Source organism: Musca domestica, unplaced genomic scaffold (assembly GCF_030504385.1).
Source record: "Musca domestica strain aabys unplaced genomic scaffold, Musca_domestica.polishedcontigs.V.1.1 32, whole genome shotgun sequence".
Classification (NCBI taxonomy): Eukaryota; Metazoa; Arthropoda; class Insecta; order Diptera; family Muscidae; genus Musca; species Musca domestica.
Window position 1 is genome coordinate 1,832,736 of NW_026712311.1, and position 20,564 is coordinate 1,853,299.

At 32.5% G+C, this 20,564-nt stretch overlaps 1 long non-coding RNA gene across 1 annotated transcript; it reads right to left on the minus strand.

Moving 5' to 3' along the window:
- Positions 1-6,670: 6,670 nt before the first annotated feature.
- LOC131803702 (uncharacterized) lies at positions 6,671-14,395 on the minus strand. Its single transcript, XR_009342733.1, has 2 exons — positions 13,638-14,395; positions 6,671-8,945 (listed from the first exon to the last, which is right to left on the minus strand). It is a non-coding gene; the product is annotated as an uncharacterized LOC131803702 (long non-coding RNA).
- Between the last annotated feature and the right edge of the window lie 6,169 nt (positions 14,396-20,564).

The following is a 20,564-nucleotide window of genomic DNA, read 5'->3' on the forward strand; positions in this document are numbered from 1 at the left end:
TTTTGTAAAATTGGTTAGTTTGCTGCTGATGTTTATTGCTTTGGTCACTTTATAGGTGTGTATGTGTGTGTTTTAGCATTTTATGCAATAACAAGCAAAATTTATTTATTTACTTATTATTATTTTTTTTTTTTTTGAAATTTTTGAATATACAATATTGAGCTCATATTCGAAATTAAATGAAAACACAGATATTCAGAATAGGAATACAAAATATTAAGTCTAAGATATTGGATTAAATTATAGAAAATTTCAAAGATTCATATTTCTAGTTTTTTAATTTTTTAAAGCATACCTTTAAGGGAAAGGTACTTTGTGGAGGACGAACTTTATGGAGAAGACCGATATTGTCCATTTTCTTTCATTCTTCCTCTTTCTGTGCAGTAAAGCATTTTTTATACCCTCCACCATTGTATTGAGGGTATATAAAGTTTGGCATTCCGTTTGTAACACCACGAAATTCAGATTTTAGACCCCACAAAGTATATATATTCTTGATCAGGATAAAATTCTATGTCGATTTAGCGATGTCCGTCCGTCTGTGGAAATCACTCTAGCTTCCGAACGAATTGAGGTAGAAATTTTACTCAAATGTATGTTATGTTTGCAGAACTTTTTGTGTTGAAAATGGGCCATGTAGGTCCTCGTTTTGGTGTAGCCCTCATATAAGGGTACCTCCCGATAATCGGTATTTTGATGATTTTAGCGACATTATTCGCTGGAATTGTTTCAAATTTGATATTTGAAGTTCATAAAGGATACTACAGCCTAAGACAAGAAATTGTCCTTTCAAGTCTACGTCTTCGTATAGCCCCCATTTAGAGATACTTCCCGATATTCGGTATTTTGATGATTTTAGCGATATTATTCACCGGAATTGTTTAAAATTTGGCATTTACAGTTCGTAATGGATACTATAGCCTATAACAGAAAATAGTCTGTGCAGGTCCACGTCTTCGTATAGCCATCATAATAACGGTACCTGCCGATATTCGGTATTTTGATGATTTTAGAGATATTATTTACCGGAATTGTTTTAAATTTGGTATTTGAAGGTCGAAATGATCTCTACAGCCTATGACAGAAAACTGTCTGTGCAGGTCCACGTTTTGGTATAGCCCCATATAATAGTACCTCCCTATATTCGGTATTTTGATGTTGCAGATCCACGTCGTCGTATAGACCCTAATATAACGGCTACATTCTGTATTTTTAAGATTTTAACAGAATTTTTAACGGATTTTATTTTTTGAAAATTGCAAAATTCGTTTCAAGTGGTGGAGGGTATTCAAAGTTCGGCCCGGCCGAACTTATTGCTTTTTTATTTGTTTTTAATGTTTTATGGGGGGGGGGGGGGGGTGGGGGTTGATGTAGCAGAAACAGTGTACCGATATCGCCCATCTCCCAACTCGATCTAAGTTTGATAATAATTATACGATATAGAAAGTTTCGATTAAATCGGATACTCCTTTCGAGAGTTATCGGGCGCACCAGCCAGACAGAGAGGCAGACTGACATCGCTAGATCGACTCTAAATGTCTTGAAACGGATTTGGTTCAAAGAGGCCTTGGGTGTAAACCCGTTATTTCGATGAGGAATGTTTTGGCCGTATCAAAGGATATATACCCTCTGTTGCCATATGACCGGGGGTATAATAAAATTCTGGATATTTAAAGAATATTTCAAATGATATCTGGCCAGCCATTAACGGTAAAAAAATTAAGGCAACTCTTCAAGCTTTTTAACGTGGAATTTTAAAGAAAAGGCCTTCAGGCCTTTTTCGCGTTTATGAGCTTTCATGGATATTCAAAATTTTGACCCTTTGTGGGGGAGGTATCAGAAGGAGTCTATCTATCGATACATCCCATCTTCACAGCAAATTTTGTGCTAGTAGAAATAATGGCATTTTTAAAAAATGAAGAGAACCGGATGCTTATTTCAGATTTTATAACCGTTTTGGTTATTCAAAACTTTGACCCTTTGTGAGGGAGGTACCAGAAGGAATGGTTCAATCTCGACCATCTTTATAACAGATCCTTTGTTCATGGAAATGTTAAGATGTACTAAGTCTGAATCGAATCGAACATTTATTTCGTGTTTTATGAGCTTCATGAATATTCATAATGTTGACCCCCTTTTGTGGGAGGTATTTTCAAAGATATTATTGAAGGATATCTTCTGGTCTGTTATACTGGATTTTTTGAGACAATTTTTTGAGCACATCATCAGAATTATCGCGGATTTTTAAAGCCTATCTTCGGGATTATAATTTAGGATTTTTTGCATTTTTTCCCTATTTTCAGCCTTTTAATGTGGGCTTTTTTTTAAAGAAAATATTAAAGCATTTTTCCTTCCTATATTTTCCTCTTTCACATCAAGTTATTATTCCAAAAAAATAATCTAAAGAAAATTATTTTGTTTTCTTCCATTATTTATGGGCATTGTGTGCCGTATTTCAAGGTTGTTTCGTGCCGAGCAAAACAAAAGCGTAAATAGAGAAAGAAAGGAAACACAACGCAATAACAGAAAAAATAGAAACAAAACAGGACAAATATTATGAAGGAATATCATGCACGCACTTTTGGGGTTTCCGAATGAAATAAAACAACAACAACAGGAGAAGCAAAGGGAAAATGTGAGGAGACTAATTTGAATATTTCATTTGAGACTCCCGTCGATTCCATCTCCTACCACTATTCCTGCTCCTCCTGCCCCTCCCCCTTTCGTCATGTAAATCAAAACAAAACAACATGTTTCTATTTAGTCCCTAACCACAAAAACGAAATTAACCAACAGCAACAACAACAACAACGACAATAGAAATAAAACATTTGTTTGTTGGGGCGAATTTGTGCACATGTGGATGTGGATATGGTGTCTGTGTGTGTGTGAGTGCGTGCATGCCTCTGGTTTTTTTTTTGTAGGTCGCTAGGTAATCCGTAATGGCTAAAGATTTAAATTTATGATTGTTTTATGGCAGTCAATCTGTTGGACACCACCCCCCCCCCATCCATCGACCACCTCAGCTTAGCTCAAGCCCATGGATTATTGTGGCAATCGTTTTTGTCCATTAATCCAGCTCTGGTTTTTTAATGCTGCTCCTACGACTGGCTGGCTGACTGGCTGATGATTGCTTAATGTTCCACCACCATTTGCTGGCATTTTGTTGGGGGGAGGGTATGGCGGCTTTCTGTAATTATACGTTGCCTTGGCTGTTGTTGTTTTGTGTTTTTGTATTTAGTTATAAAACATTTATCATGCGTCGACCCCCTATGGACTATTTCCGCGGATTTGTTACGGCATTTAGAATGTGGTCATGACAACAATCTTTTCATTTCATTTCGTTTCTAAATGGCGAAGAGTAGGGCCATAGATTTATTTTTTGGGGAAAAATGTAAAACAGAGGACAACATTTTGTAAATTTTTAAGGAGATTTTTGACAGGCCACCTATTGGAATAAATTTGTAATTTTTTCCCAAGGGACATCTGGTTTCAAACGAGGCGTGGATCTTTTATAAAATATTTTTTTTCTAGGACCAAACGAGGCGTGGATTTTTTATAGAATATTTTTTCTAGGACCAAACGAGGCGTGGATTTTTTATAGAATATTTTTTCTAGGACCAAACGAGGCGTGGATTTTTTATAGAATTTTTTTTTTCAAGGACCAAACGAGACGTTGATTTTTTTATAGAATATTTTTTTTAAAGACCAAAAGAGGCGAGGATTTTTTAAAGAATATTTTTTCAACAACCCAACAGAGGCGTGGATTTTTTAAAGAATATTTTTTCAAGGACCAAACAAGGCGTGGATTTTTAAAAAATTTTTTTTTCAACAATCCAACAGAGGCGTGGATTTTTTAAAGAATATTTTTTCAAGGACCAAACGAAGCGTGGATTTTTTAAAAACAATATTTTTTCAACAACCAACAGAGGCGTAGATTTTTTAAAAAAATATTTTTTCAACAACCAACAGAGGCGTGGATTTTTAAAAATATTTTTTTAACGACAAACAGAGGCGTGGATTTTTAAAAATATTTTTTTAACGACAAACTGAAGTGTGGATTTTTAAAAATATTTTTTTAACGACAAACAGAGGTGTGGATTTTTAAAAATATTTTTTTAACGACAAACAGAGGTGTGGATTTTTAAAAATATTTTTTTAACGACAAACAGAGGTGTGGATTTTTAAAAATATTTTTTTAACGACAAACAGAGGTGTGGATTTTTAAAAATATTTTTTTAACGACAAACAGAGGTGTGGATTTTTAAAAATATTTTTTAACGACAAACAGAGGTGTGGATTTTTAAAAATATTTTTTTAACGACAAACAGAGGTGTGGATTTTTAAAAATATTTTTTTAACGACAAACAGAGGTGTGGATTTTTAAAAATATTTTTTTAAGGACAAACAGAGGCGTGGATTTTTAAAAATATTTTTTTAACGACAAACAGAGGCGTGGATTTTTAAAAATATTTTTTTTAACGACAAACTGAAGTGTGGATTTTTAAAAATATTTTTTTAACGACAAACAGAGGTGTGGATTTTTAAAAATATTTTTTTAACGACAAACAGAGGTGTGGATTTTTAAAAATATTTTTTCAACGACAAACAGAGGTGTGGATTTTTAAAAATATTTTTTTAACGACAAACAGAGGTGTGGATTTTTAAAAATATTTTTTTAACGACAAACAGAGGTGTGGATTTTTAAAAATATTTTTTTAACGACAAACAGAGGTGTGGATTTTTAAAAATATTTTTTTAACGACAAACAGAGGTGTGGATTTTTAAAAATATTTTTTTAACGACAAACAGAGGTGTGGATTTTTAAAAATATTTTTTTAACGACAAACAGAGGTGTGGATTTTTAAAAATATTTTTTTAACGACAAACAGAGGTGTGGATTTTTAAAAGAGAATATTTTTTTCATGAACCAACAGACCCCTTTTTTTAACGACAAACAGAGGCGTCGATTTTTAAAAATATTTTTTTAACGACAAACAGAGGTGTGGATTATTAAAAATATTTTTTTAACGACAAACAGAGGTGTGGATTTTTAAAAGAGAATATTTTTTTCATGAACCAACAGACCCCTTTGTTTTTTTAGGACCAGAAGATGTGTCGATCTTTTAAAGACCACTTTTTCTACTGTTGCGTAGATTTTTTATTGTTTTTTTCCAGGAAGCAACTGAGGCGTAGACTTCTTAAAAAAATCAAGCATCAATCAATGCGTAGATGTTTTAAATATTTGTTTAAGGACCAAACGTGAATTTTTAGTTATATTTTTCTTCAAGGACGAACAGGGGCATGGGTTTTTTAAATATTTTTTTTTTAAACGACCAACAGACGGGCGTGGATTTTTCAAACGTGAATTTTTAAAAATATTTTTTCCCCGTGAATTGTAAAATATATATTTTTTTTCAAGAACCAACAGGGGTCTGTATTTTTTTTTAAAAAAAGTTCTTCAAGGAAGTTAAAGAAAATATTTTCAAACGTGGATTTTTAAGAGGCTTGGATTTTTTAAAGAATATATTTTCAGGGAGAACATTTTTTTCAAGGACCAAAGATGGATTTTTAAGAATATCTTTTCTGGGACCTATAGGAAGTAGATAGTTGATTTTCAATAAGCCATGCAGTATAGTAAGGAAATATTAACATATGTTGTTTAAAAGACCGTCTTCTTACTTCCCATATTAAAACATAAATTTTTATATAATTTTTTTTAAGGTCAACCCAATTTTGCGGACCTGTTTGAATTTCTAAGTGAACATTTCAAATCCAGAATTATTTCACATCTGCCAAAGTGTTGAGTATAAATGTAATCCTATTCAAGTAATTACAATTACATTAAAGATAATTCCACTACACATAAATACACTATGTACACTAATACATACATACCTCTCAATGGCGATGCTGCTGATATCTTCTCATCCATGCATAAGTAATATTAATAATAGCAATAATAATTTTGTAATCCACAATTTATGGCATTAACAGAATATCGAAGCAATTAAACACCAATTATTGCAACAACAATAAATTTTAATAACACTATTTAATTGATTTTTAATTACTTATTTGATTTTATATTTATTGGTATGATATTTTATTTTAATCGATTAACACTAAATATATAATTATATATTTTATATTGCCACTTTCTTGTGAAGATATGCTTGGAATATATTAATTTTTCTTAATTTTTTTGCTTCAGATTTTTATTTTTTTGATTAAAATTTTGATATTGGAATTTTGAGATTAAGATTTCACGATTGAATTGGAAACACTTGCACTTTTTTTTTGATATTTTTTTTTTTACTTTTTTTCAAGGATAATCCCTTTATTCCCTTATCCTGACATGTAATAATGCTTACAGATTTTAGTTGATTAAGCTTTCTCGTTATGCTGACTCGTTTTGCCTTTTTTTGATGGATTTTAAATTTAAATTTTTTTAATCCTTAAAAATAACACTGGCTATATTTTCTTGTTGTTATTATTATTCTTTTTTATTATTATGACCTGTATATCCTTTGGAATATTTTTCCTACTTTTTTTTTTGTTTTTTTTTTGCCTCAACTCAACTTTCACTTGAAACGGAAATTTTTCTTTTATACTTTACGCTTGAATAACACATTTAATTTAAGTATGAATTGCTTTTCTTGTCGGTATTTTTTTTGTATTTTCTGTTGCTGCTTTTACTGCTGCTGCTGTTGTTGTTCAACAAACTTTGATATAAATATTAAATTTGAACATACACACCATGTGCTCGCTCGTCGCTGCACATAACACTTATGTATTTTTTTTGCCTTTTTTTGGAAAACACTTTTTTCTTCTACTCTTGAATGGGCATTCAAGTGAAATTTTTATTATTTATATAAATATGTTGTTTTTTTGCACTATTATTATTATTATTATTTTGTTAAATATTTTATTTCATTTTGATAAGATTTTGATTAAAATTTTGTTGGCCTTTTTTTGTTTGGGGGGTTTTGGTAGTTTTAATAGAAACTTTTATTGGCTTAGTTTGATGTTTTGTTATCCTTTAACAGGTTTCAGAGTATGGTCGTTTGCACAAAGTGTGCTGTCGTTTTTAGGTAATCGATATTGTGAACATGGGCTGGGAATTGATATTTAAGGATATTTTTGTTTGCGTTTAATGATAAATCTGGTCGTTAGCATAAAGTGTCTTGTTGATTTTTTTCGATTTTTGCGGAATAATTTTTTTTCAATCGAAGCGTTGTTTGTGGATTTTACAGAATAATTGTCAATAAGTGGACCTAGTTTGGTCCTTGAAAAAATAATGGAAATCTTTGGAACCTTGTAGTTGACATTAAAAGTATGGTCGTTTAAGCAAAGTGACGTTTCGGAAAATATGGTCGTCTACACAAAGCGACGTTTTGGAAAGTATGGTCGTTTCCACAAAGTGACGTGCTGGAAAGTATGGTCGTTTACACAAAGTGACTTGTTGAATTTTTACGATTTTTGCGGATTTTTTTTTTATCGAAACACTGTTTGTTAATCAAAGCCCATTCTCTAAGTGGTTGTCTAGAAATGGAATACCGTTAGTATCTATGAAAAATTTTGGAATTTTGTAGTTGATTAAAAAAGTATGGTCGTCTGCACAAAATGACTCGCTGGAAAGTATGGTCGTTCACACAAAGTGACCTGTTCCAAAGTATGGTCGTCTATATAAAGTGACGCGCTGGAAAGTATGGTCGTTAATACAAAGTGTCTTGTTGAATTTTTACGATTTTCTTGTAATCGAAGCCCATACTTTAAATGGTTGTCAATAACTGGAATCCCGTTAGTAAAAATTAAAATTTTTGGAATTTTGTAGTTGAGTAAGAAGGTATGGCCGTTTGCACAAAGTGACGAGAAGTATGGTCGTTCACAAAAAGTGATGTTTTGGAAAGTATGGTCGTTCACACAAAGTGATGTTTAAGAAAGTATGGTCGTTAACGCAAAGTGTTTAGTTGAATTTTTACGATTATAGCGGAATTATTTTTTTTTAATCGAAGCTCTGTTTTTTAATCGAAGCCCAGTAACAGTGGAAATATTGGCAATTTTGTAGTTGATAAAAAAGTATGGTCGTTAACACAATGTGACCTGTTGCGAAGTATGGTCGTTTACACAAAGTGACATACTGAAATTTTACGAATTTTTCAGAACTGGATTTTTCTGCCGAAGCCTTGTTTTCTTTAGAGATTCGTTTGCCTTTTTTTGTTGGATTAATTTAAACTTATAATTTTTTTTTTAATTTTTATTTAAGAAATGGTAAACGTATGGTATGGTCGTTTGCACAAAGTATGCTGTCGTTTTATAGGGAATAACGATTTTGAATATGAGCTGTGTATCAATATTTTAGGATATATTTGTTTGCTTTTTATGATGTATGGTCGTTACCAAATTTGAATTATTCAGAATGGAGTTTTACAGTCGGATTTTCGCTGTATATTCTCAATTATTTTTTTTTTAATTTTCACTAAATAACACTGTTATGATTTTTGATTTGAAATCCAGAAATCCAGAATGCTGTATTTTGTCGATATTATTAATATTTTATATTTGTTTTTTTTTTTTATTTTTAATTTTTGAATGTTTTGATTTTAATCGTAATCATTTAAAAATTCCTTTTTTTTAATTAAAATTGATATTTATTTTTATTTGTCTTCCGGACGAAAGTAGTATTATTTATGTCTATTTTGTTTGACTTTATTTGCTTGATTTTTCCTATATTTTTTTTTTGGTCTTATTCAATTTAGTTAATAGTTAACTTACTTCGATTTTTGATTGCCGCTTTCTATTTTGATATTTTCAATATGATATTTTATATTTTTTTTATTTTCAACTTCAACTTTTTTCTTTAATATTTAAATCAATTTTTAATTTTCTTCAAAATTAATCGATAATAATTCCGACATCCAGCGATATGCATGCAATTTTATCTGTAATGAAAAGAAACGAGTATTGATTAAAAATTTGATCACAATATTTTGTCAGAATGTTTTTACTAAATGACGGATCCTGGAGAATTTCTTTGAATATATTCCGCAAAAATTATTAGATTTAAAAAAAAAAATCGAAAATATTGTGGAGGAATCCTGGTAAAATATTCTAAAGAAATGCAAGTTTATGACGCTAAGCATAGACTCTACAATTATCCTTCCCAATTATTCTAAACGATTTTTTTGAGAAAACCATTGAAGAAAGGAATATAGAAGTAGGCTTCTCTGTGGGAAATCTTTAATGCAATATCCTCGATTTTTTTTTTTGAAAATTATTAAGGAATCCACTTATATAAAGCAGGGATTCTAAAGGAATCTTTTGACAATGTCCAAGAGAAATCACTTGAAGATATTGTTAAGATATCCACTTTTGTTGACCTTAATGTGCATTCTATTCGACATCAAATCTTTAAAAATAATCTTAAGAAATATCTTTTAAAGGGTTCCTTCGGAAATATACTTAACCATCCTTTAAAACAAATATACATATGAACACAGTGTTTTAAGGCCTTAGCAGATATTTTAACGGAGTGCTGGAGAATTTAAAATTTAAGTTTACTAAAATTGAGCTCGAGGTCTTTGTTGAAATATTTTTTTTAATAATATTTATTTATTATTTTCGATATTTCGTCCTCCGACGGAAGACTTCATCAGGAACAATATTTGATATGATGTCTTCCGTCGGAGGACGAAATATCAAAAATAATGAATTAATATTATTAAAAAAAACAACAACATTCCAAATCTTAATATTTGCATCAAAGTTAGGTCAGGTGCGAAAATCGACAATATTTTGAATAATTATAACTCTTATAAATTGTGATGTAAGAGTTCGATTGTCTTCAAACTACACACATCTAAATATTTCTATTAACCAAAGATCTGGGGTGAAGATGGAATATATCGGTCCACTATTTCTGGTACCTCCCCTACAAAAGGTTGAAATTTTGAATATACATTAATCTCAAAAAAAAAAAAAAAAAAACGCCAAATTTACATTCGATTCCATTCCGACTCATCCGGCACATCTCAACACTTCCATCAACACAAGATCTGTTATAAACTTGATAGAGATCGGACCATTCCTTCTGGCACCGCCCCACAAAGGGTCAAAATGTTTAATAACGAAAACGATTGTAAAATCCGAAATAAACATCCAGTTCTCTTCAAATTGTACACATCACAATATTTCTATTAACCAAAGGTCTTGTGTGAAGATGGAATATATCGGTCCACTCTTTCTGGTACATCGCCAACAAAGGGGGAGGTAAAACGCGAAATTAGCATCAGATTCCATTCAGACTTGGTACATCTTAATATTTCCATCAACACAAGATCTGTTAAAAATATGGTAGAGATCGGACTATTTGTTCTGGTACCTCCCCACATAGGGTTCAAGATTTTGGAAAGTAAAACGCTCAAAGAGATCGAAAAAAGCATCCAATTCTCTTCAAATTTAACACATCCAAATATTTTTGCTAATCTGTTGTGAAGCTGATATATAGCTGCGAACCCCTTCTGCTTACTAACACACAAAGGGTCACAATTTTCAATACTTTTATCTGTCATAACTTGTTAAACAAATCAGCGATTTTTTGAGATCCCAGATATAGTGGACCGAAGTCATACTGGTATGGGCAAAATTACAAGAAAAATTAATTTTGCCCATACCGGTGTGACTTCGGTCCACTATATCTGGTATCTCACCCGCATTTCATAATTATCACATATATATTATACAGTGAAGGAAGTAACCAATATAGCCCAAACCTGGCGCGTCACAATATTTATATCATTTTAATTTAGGTCCAATACGAAATGGACAATATTGACCCATTTCTGCGGAACCCACTACATAGAGGGCCAAAAATTTGAGTAATCTTTAAAGAAGTCAAAATACATTTAAATAATCGAAATAAGTTGTTAAACAACTTTTTGGGCCCCACACTTTTGTTTTAAATCCACTCTCAAAAAAACACCTTACCAATGTTTTTCTAGATCTCCAGAGTTTTTTCTTAAGATGTACACAATTAAAGCGCTTACGAAGGTTTTTTTCAATAATCCATGTTTATAGTCATTCCACAATCCATTTATAGTCATTTTTTAAGAAAATCATCCTAGTAGACCTCATCAAAGCTTTCTTTAAAGAAATCCGACTTATCGTAGTTTTTTTTTTGTGAAATCCACTCTTAGGGACTCACCAAGCTTTGATAAGGCCTACAAGAATGATTTTCTTAAAAACAAACTGTGCTAAGGGCTTTAAACATGAATTTCTGAAATAAAAACGTACGTAAGAGCTATAATACTTCTTAAAAAAAACTATGGAGATTTTTACAAGTAAAAAACATTGAGTTTGTCCGGGCCAAACTTTTAATAAGCTCCACCTTAGGATAAAGGAAACATTAGTGCCCATTATGACCCAGATATTCCAATTTTTAGACATATTCAGGGGAAAATGTGCCGAAAATTATCAAAATACCGAATATCGGAAAATACGGCTATATGGGGCTATACAAAAACGTGGACCTGGACAGTGTTTCGCCAAAAGAGCTAGAACCAATTTCTAGACAAATCCGGGAAGAAATGTGGTAAAAACCATTAAAATGCCGAATATCGGGAGGAACCGTTATATGGGCGCTATACCAAATCGTGGGCCTATACATGCAATGTTTCGCCAAAAGAGGTAGAACCCATTTTGACCTATAAATACCAATTTTCAGCCAAATCCGTGAAAAAAAATGTGGCAAAAATCGTCAAAATACCGAATATCGGGAGGTACCGTTGTATGGGGGCTATACCAAATTGTGGACCCATACATGCAATGTTTCGCCACCGGAGCTGGAACCCATTATGACCTACAACTACAAATTTTCAGACAAGTTCTTGAAAAAATGTGTCAAAAATCGTCGAAATACCGAATATCCGGAGGTACCTTTATATGGGGGCTACACCAAAGCGTGGACCTATACATGCAATGTCTCGTTACATGAACTGGGACCCGTTATGACCTACAAATACCAATTTTCAGCCAAATCCGTGAAAAAATGTGGCAAAAATAATCAAAATACCGAATATCGGAAGGTACCGTTATATGGGGACTATACCAAAACGTGAACCAATATATCTCATTTTCAATACCAACCATACTAGACACAATACAAATTGCACTGCTAAATTTTGGCGCTCTACGTCAAATAACGTGGGTTGTATCGTGATTTCAACAGACAGATGGACAGACAGGCGGACAGACAGACAGACAGACAGACATACAGACGTACATCGTTAAATCGACTTAGAATTTTATGCTGATTATGGATGTTACAAACGGAATGACAAAGTTAATGGAGGGTATAAAAAACCATTGGTAAGGTGTAAATCCACACTTGTCGGCGCCATTAAAAATTTGGACATTTCTTGTAGGGATTCGAAATATTACCTTCACTGACCTTCCACAATTTAAAGTGAATGTATTTATACCCCACACCACATAGTGGTAAGGGTATTATGTCTTTGTGCATTTGTTTGTAACATGGAGAAGGAAGCGAAATAGACCCATAGTTACTTTTGAAGATCTCCATAGAATCACTTTCTGATTTGATGTCAGCCCGTCTGTCAATGTATTCTTGTGAACACAATGCAGGTCGCATTTATTATCCGATTGAGATGAAAATTTCCAAACTACTTTGTTTGGCCCAAGGACGAACCCTATGGAAATTGGAGATAATCGATAAACATTTAGATATAGCTCCCATATATATCTTTGTCCGATTTGCCTTTTATTGTCCACCAAACTTGTAATATCAACCCGAATAGTATGAAATTTTGCACATACAACCAAATTAGGCCTGAAAATAAGTGTGCCAAATTTGATCGAAATCGGTTCAGATATAGCTATAGCTCCTATATATATTGTTCATCCGATTTGTTATTTTTGTCCTCCGCAGCCGTAAAACGCACTCTTTAACAACAATATTTGGGGAAATATATTAAATGCAGCTCAGAAATACCTTTGCTAAATTTTATCGAGATCGGTTCAGATTTGGATATAGCTCCCATATATAACTTCGTCCGATTTACCTTTTATTGTGCACCAAACGTCTTATATTTGCCCAAATGGGATGGAATTTGGCACATACGACCGAATTGAGTCTAGAAGGTAGTATGCCAAATTTGGTGAAGATCGGTTTAGATATGGCTATAGCTCCCGTATATATTGTTCAACCGACTTGTCGTATTTGTTACCCACAGCCGTAATATGCTCTACGTAACAACGATATTCAGGGAAATATATCAAATACAGCTCAGAAATATCTTTGCCAAATTTTATCGAGATCGGCTCAGATTTGGATATAGCTCCCATATATATCTTTATCTGATTTCAAATTAATTTTGCACCAAATGGCCAATACAAGTCCGAATTTAAAAGATTCAAATGCTTTGGCATATTTAGTCCTTTGAACTTTAAATTATACTTATAATCATAGCGTGTATGATTGGATTCTCCCATAAAAACTTTTAATTGTTATATGGAGCTCTACTAAATTAGCAAAGTGGTGTAGGATATCAAAAAGTAGACCCCGCCTGAGTTTTGGACTTTCTTTACTGTTTTTTTTTTTTGACATTTTGATTTACCTTTCGAATCTCGGTCTCCAATTTAATATTTTTTAAATATTTGGTGTATATAAAAATTCTGGATGGTTTTTATATCCTCTTCATTTGATATAATTTATTATTTTGGGAAGAATTATTTGTTGAGCACTTTCTGAAGAAATATTTCACTCCACTAATATGTTGATTTTTTTTCTAAATTTTGTTTTCAATTTTATAAATTTTTGATATTTAATTTTTTAAATTTTTTGAATTGTATTCAAGTATTTTTTAAGTATTTAAAAATGTTTTTTTTATTTTTTTTTAATATTTTTTTAATGTCGTTGTTCACAATTTTATTCGGCTGATTTTTTATTATATATATTTTTCTATATTTTTTATATTATATATTTTTATATTTATCTCGATTTAAATTCGAATTTTCATGCCTCAATTTTGAATTTCCTTTTTTTCTTAAATTAACAAACAATTTTTAGCGCCAAGCCATCGACATATATCTCTCTTCGAAACAAATGCTTTACTCAATAATAATTTTGAAGCCTTCCTCCCCACACTCTATCACTTCTCGATTCTTAGCAACTCCTTGTATTTTTTCTCTTTTCTTGAATTTTGTATTTTTTTTTAAAGAATATTTAAATTTTATTAGATTTTTTTTTTTTGGATTTTAATTTTGATTTATTTTTTCACTGCTGGCTCAAACTGCCGGTATTTTTTCTGTTGGCCGTCTCAACAAATAATTTATTATCCGTCAACTGGATGATAGGGGCCTCATGGACTACGCAAGTCTTGAATTCGACTGAAGTTGAAATTCAAATACGAAATCAAGCAGCACAACGTGCTTCAGTGGCCAGGATATTTGTTTGTGACCAAAATATGGGGAAATTTCTCCCAAAGAGTAGCTCTCTCTCTCTTTTTTACAATTTCCTAGCAAAAGAGAGTAAAGTGTTTCTCTTTGACTTATATTGGTTTGTTTTGATTATAATATTAGTCCTACGTCCCATTCTCCACATTTGGAGGAAAGCCTGCACATGGTCTGGCATATAACATAATCCAGTGTATTTGTTGTTGTTTTTGGTTTTCCTCTCTTGCTTCCTTTCGCCCTCTCCATCCTCAATTCCATGCCTAGCACCAACACCACCACACACACACACAATATAGGTTAAGTTTTTCCTATCATTTTTGGTTGTCTGTTTTGTTTTTATTTTCATTCCTTCCATTTTCATTACTCATTACCCACACACTCACATATACATTTGTATGCTACCAATATATGCACGTGCACAATCAAACATAAACATTATTAACTTTCACCGCTCTCCGGGCACTTTCTTCAGTACTTCGTCCTGCTTCCTTGTTTTGGTGTTTTTTTTTTCATTGCTTATAAGGATATGTGTGTCGAACCGAAAGCCAGTAGGAGTGAGAGAGTCTGTGTGGAATTTTGTTGTTGTTGTTGATTTTTTTGTTCTCTAGCTTTACCATAGTTTACGCTATCGTAATTACAGAGCAACAGTGTCAGCGGTTTTCAGTCATGTATATGTTGGTGTGTGTGTGCGTTGGACCTGGTGCATGTTCGGGGCTTTTTATTATCCTTAGACGAGAGCTGGTGTGGCTTTTTCTTAGGATTTGCTATGATTTTTTTCTACAAAAACGATTGCTCCGAGAAATCTTAGGCTTATGGCGGCAAGTGTTGAAGTCATCTATGACAGTGGATGTAGGGGTGTATGAGTGTGTATGCGTGTGTGTGTGTCGTCCTTGTGTGCACGCTCTCTAGTGTTTGTGTTTAAATAAAAATGGGATTTTCCTTTGCTCAAGATTTTGCAATTTAAATTAATAATAAATGGGATTATGGCAACAAGATATTATTCCCCACGGGGACAGAGAGTGAGACAGAGAGAGGGAGAGCGTTAGATTTATGTGTCACAAATAAACTGAAAGCCATTGATAAGCAGAGATGCATTGGCGAATGGGGGAAAGGGGTAATATGTAATTAAAGGCTATATAAAAATGAATTTTAAACCGAAAAATTGGAGATCTGAAAATGGCATTTTTATATGATTTTTTAGAAAATTGTAAGACCTAGATTCAGATCTATAAGCGTGGACTTTTAATAGAAATAAGGCCGTATAAATTGAATTTTTTGAAACAAATTCAGAAATTGGTAATTAAAAGCTGGATTTTTTAAGGAAAAATTGAGATCTGGAAAATGGAATTTTTATATGATTTTTTAGAAAATTCTAAGACGTAGACTCAGGTCTATAAACGTGGACTTTTAAGGGAAATAAGGCCTTATAAATTGAATTTTTTGAAACAAATTCAAGCAGCAAACCTTTGGCCACAAACCCCAGTGTGGGGGCTTTATACAAATTTAAGACCCTCACAATAAACGCAGATTTTTAAGTTAAGACCTGGACTCAAAATATTAAACGTGGATTTTTTAATATAAAAAATTAAAATCTAGACTTGGACTTATAATGGTGCAGAGATGCATTGGCAAATGAAGGAAAGGGGTGATATATAAGAATTTTTAACCGAAAAAATAAAAATTAAATTTTTTTATGATTTTTTAGAAAATTGTAGGACCTAGGTTCAGGTCTATAAGAGTGGACTTTTAAGAGAAATAAGGTCGTATAAATATTTTTTTTTTTTTAATTCAAATTTAATCCAGACTGGGGCTACAAGTGAGCATTAAAAAAAAAATAAAATAAATAAAACGAAAATTTTCTAATACAAATTTAAGACCTGGACAGGGAAATTTGGAACCCAGGATTTGGTCTTCAATTGGGGATTAATTTTAGAAGAAGGTTTAGAATTGGAATGAGGTCAGAAAATATGAAATGTTTGTTTTCTTTTTTTAATTGAGATTCACAATATCTTCTTCGAACTTTATTTTTTCATACTCTGGTTCCTTTAATATTAAATTTCAATACTTTTTGACAACCCAAAAATAATAGATTTTAAAAATACATTTATTCCATTAATATTGCATTCGTCGAAATAAAATTCACCATTGATTCCATTAATATTTATATGTATGTACCTCCGTCGCCAGCATCAATGTTATCGACAGGCAGTGTTAAAAATATTCATTAACAGCTTTTATAGCAGCACTCGTGGGCTTTTTTTCTGTTCTCCAGCTAATATAAATGCTATGAATAAATTTAACTAAATATTTAACTAAATATTTAAATATTCTTTAAAAAATCCACGCCTGGGATGGTCGTTAACAAAAAATATTTTTTTAAAAAATCCACGCCTTGGATGGTCGTTGAAAAAATATTCTTTAAAAAATCCATGCCTTGGATGATCGTTGAAAAAATATTCTTTAAAAAATCCACACCTGGGATGGTCGTTAAAAACATATTCATTAAAAAATCCACGCCTGGGATGGTCGTTAAAAACATATTTTTTTAAAAAATCCACGCCTTGGATGGTCGTTGAAAAAATATTCTTTAAAAAATCCACGCCTCTGTTGGGTCGTTAAAAAATATTCTTTAAAAAATCCACGAATCTGTTGGGTCGTTGAAAAAATGTTCTTTAAAAAATCCACGCCTTGGATGGTCGTTGAAAAAATATTCTTTAAAAAATCCACGCCTTGGATGGTCGTTGAAAAAATATTCTTTAAAAAATCCACGCCTTGGATGGTCGTTGAAAAAATATTCTTTAAAAAATCCACGCCTTGGATGGTCGTTGAAAAAATATTCTTTAAAAAATCCACGCCTTGGATGGTCGTTGAAAAAATATTCTTTAAAAAATCCACGCCTTGGATGGTCGTTGAAAAAATATTCTTTAAAAAATCCACGCCTTGGATGGTCGTTGAAAAAATATTCTTTAAAAAATCCACGCCTTGGATGGTCGTTGAAAAAATATTCTTTAAAAAATCCACGCCTTGGATGGTCGTTGAAAAAATATTCTTTAAAAAATCCACGCCTTGGATGGTCGTTGAAAAATATTCTTTAAAAAATCCACGCCTTGGATGGTCGTTGAAAAAATATTCTTTAAAAAATCCACGCCTTGGATGGTCGTTGAAAAAATATTCTTTAAAAAATCCACGCCTTGGATGGTCGTTGAAAAAATATTCTTTAAAAAATCCACGCCTTGGATGGTCGTTGAAAAAATATTCTTTAAAAAATCCACGCCTTGGATGGTCGTTGAAAAAATATTCTTTAAAAAATCCACGCCTTGGATGGTCGTTGAAAAAATATTCTTTAAAAAATCCACGCCTTGGATGGTCGTTGAAAAAATATTCTTTAAAAAATCCACGCCTTGGATGGTCGTTGAAAAAATATTCTTTAAAAAATCCACGCCTTGGATGGTCGTTGAAAAAATATTCTTTAAAAAATCCACGCCTTGGATGGTCGTTGAAAAAATATTCTTTAAAAAATCCACGCCTTGGATGGTCGTTGAAAAATATTCTTTAAAAAATCCACGCATTGGATGGTCGTTGAAAAAAATATTCTTTAAAAAATCCACGCCTTGGATGGTCGTTGAAAAAATATTCTTTAAAAAATCCACGCCTTGGATGGTCGTTGAAAAAATATTCTTTAAAAAATCCACGCCTTGGATGGTCGTTGAAAAAATATTCTTTAAAAAATCCACGCCTTGGATGGTCGTTGAAAAAATATTCTTTAAAAAATCCACGCTTTGGATGGTCGTTGGAAAAAATATTCTTTAAAAAATCCACGCCTTGGATGGTCGTTGGAAAAAATATTCTTTAAAAAATCCACGCCTTGGATGGTCGTTGGAAAAAATATTCTTTAAAAAATCCACGCCTTGGATGGTCGTTGGAAAAAATATTCTTTAAAAAATCCACGCCTTGGATGGTCGTTGAAAAAATATTTTTTAAAAAATCCACGCCTTGGATGGTCGTTGAAAAAATATTCTTTAAAAAATCCAGGCCGTGGATGGTCGTTGAAAAAATATTTTTTAAAAAATCCACGCCTTGGATGGTCGTTGAAAAAATATTTTTTAAAAAATCCACGCCTTGGATGGTCGTTGAAAAAATATTTTTTAAAAAATCCACGCCTTGGATGGTCGTTGAAAAAATATTTTTTAAAAAATCCACGTCTCTGTGGGTACTTAAAAAAATATTATTTAAAAAATCCACGCCTTGGATGGCCGTTGAAAAAAATATTTTTAAAAAATCCACGCCCCTGTTGGGTCGTTAAAAAATATTCTTTAAAAAATCCAAGTCTCTGGTGGTTGTTGAAAAAATATTTTACTTTTCGTTCCACCCCAATGTACCTATTATTATATTGTTATTTGTATTGGTACACGTTCGTTTGTTGCGTTTTTTGCTTCAAACTTGTTTGAAAAATCGACAGACGAAGAAAAACATTTTCCAAATATAAAAAACTGGGTTATATTGGGTAATACATAATTTTATTAGCTGTTTATAACTTCAAATTTTTTTGTTTTGTTTTTTTTTTTGTGTGCCTTTTGTTGCCTCTTTTCCTGCCAAAGGAGCAGAATTGTTAAACATTCTGCGAAAAGTTTATACGAAATGATCCATTTTATTTTGGAAGATTCAATTTGCCAAAATTATGGTTAAAAGAGAAATGATTTAAAACATTTACACTTCATTAGGCCCTCCATCAAATCAATGGAGAAAAGTTTGGGGAGGGTTTAGCTGAAAATAAAATGAAATTTATGGAAGGGAAAAGAGAAATTCATAGGAGTTCGGGTATCAGTCTGAGGAATATATTCTTGAATTGTCTCAGACAGAAGATACAAAATCAGCATCGACAAGTTCTGTGAAAGTCGCGTAAAAAATTTATATAAGTCCTCTCTTTAAATTAGCCTTCCTCCATCACCTTCAGATAATATCCTCTGTCACACAGTCACGTGTCCTTGGAAGTTCTTCTTATTTTATGTCATTAAATTGTTCGAATATCTGTGGTCATAAACCTACGGAAACACCAATAGCTAACGGATACATTAATGACTTCTCGCATACATGCATAAATCCACACACACACACACTCATATATCAACACCGAGTAAACAATGTATCTACCAACGGTCACACCTATAACGACAAAAGTAAATACCAAAAGAGCTGCTATCCTTGATGCCAACCTGCCCATTAAACTCGAAACTTAAACAGCAACACGTTGAGATGTATGGCTATTTATATGCTGGAGAGAGAGAGTTATGTTCCTGGTTTTAATGACCCAGTGATGTTGGTGAAATGGAACAATTTCATGGAGTAAAAAAAAAAAAAACAAAACAGGAAAGTGAAAGTAAAAGGTCGGACATATGGGAGATTCCAGAGAAAAGGTCTCAAAATGTTCTTAAAAATTCAAGCCTATAGACCTCAATGTTCCTCTGGAAATTGTCCTTAAAAATCCACGCCTATGGACCTCAATGTATCCTTTGAAAATTGTCTTTAAAAATCCACGCCTATGGACCTCAAGGTACCCCTAAAAATTGTCTTTAAAAATCCACGCCTATGGACCTCAAGGTACCCCTAAAAATTGTCTTTAAAAATCCACGCCTATGGACCTCAAGGTACCCCTAAAAATTGTCCTTAAAAATCCACGCCTATGGACCTCAATGTTCCTCTGGAAATTGTCCTTAAAAATCCACGCCTATAGACCTCAATGTTCCTCTGGAAATTGTCCTTAAAAATCCACGCCTATGGACCTCAATGTTCCTCTGGAAATTGTCTTTAAAAATCCACGCCTATGGACCTCAATGTACCTTTGAGGATTGCGTTTGAAATTCCACGCCTACAACTATGAAAAATCCTTAAAAAAATAATCCTTTTTATCGCCAACCTCCAAAGTTATTTTCTGCAATCCTAAAATGTCATTTCGACAAAATTGAAAATATTTTCCCGAAAATAGCACAGCCAGCACCTGAGGTGTGCCAAACAAACTTGCAGCCCATATTTGCACTACAAACTTGCACCTGTGAAATTGTGTGTGTGTGAGTACGTGTGTGTGTGTTTAA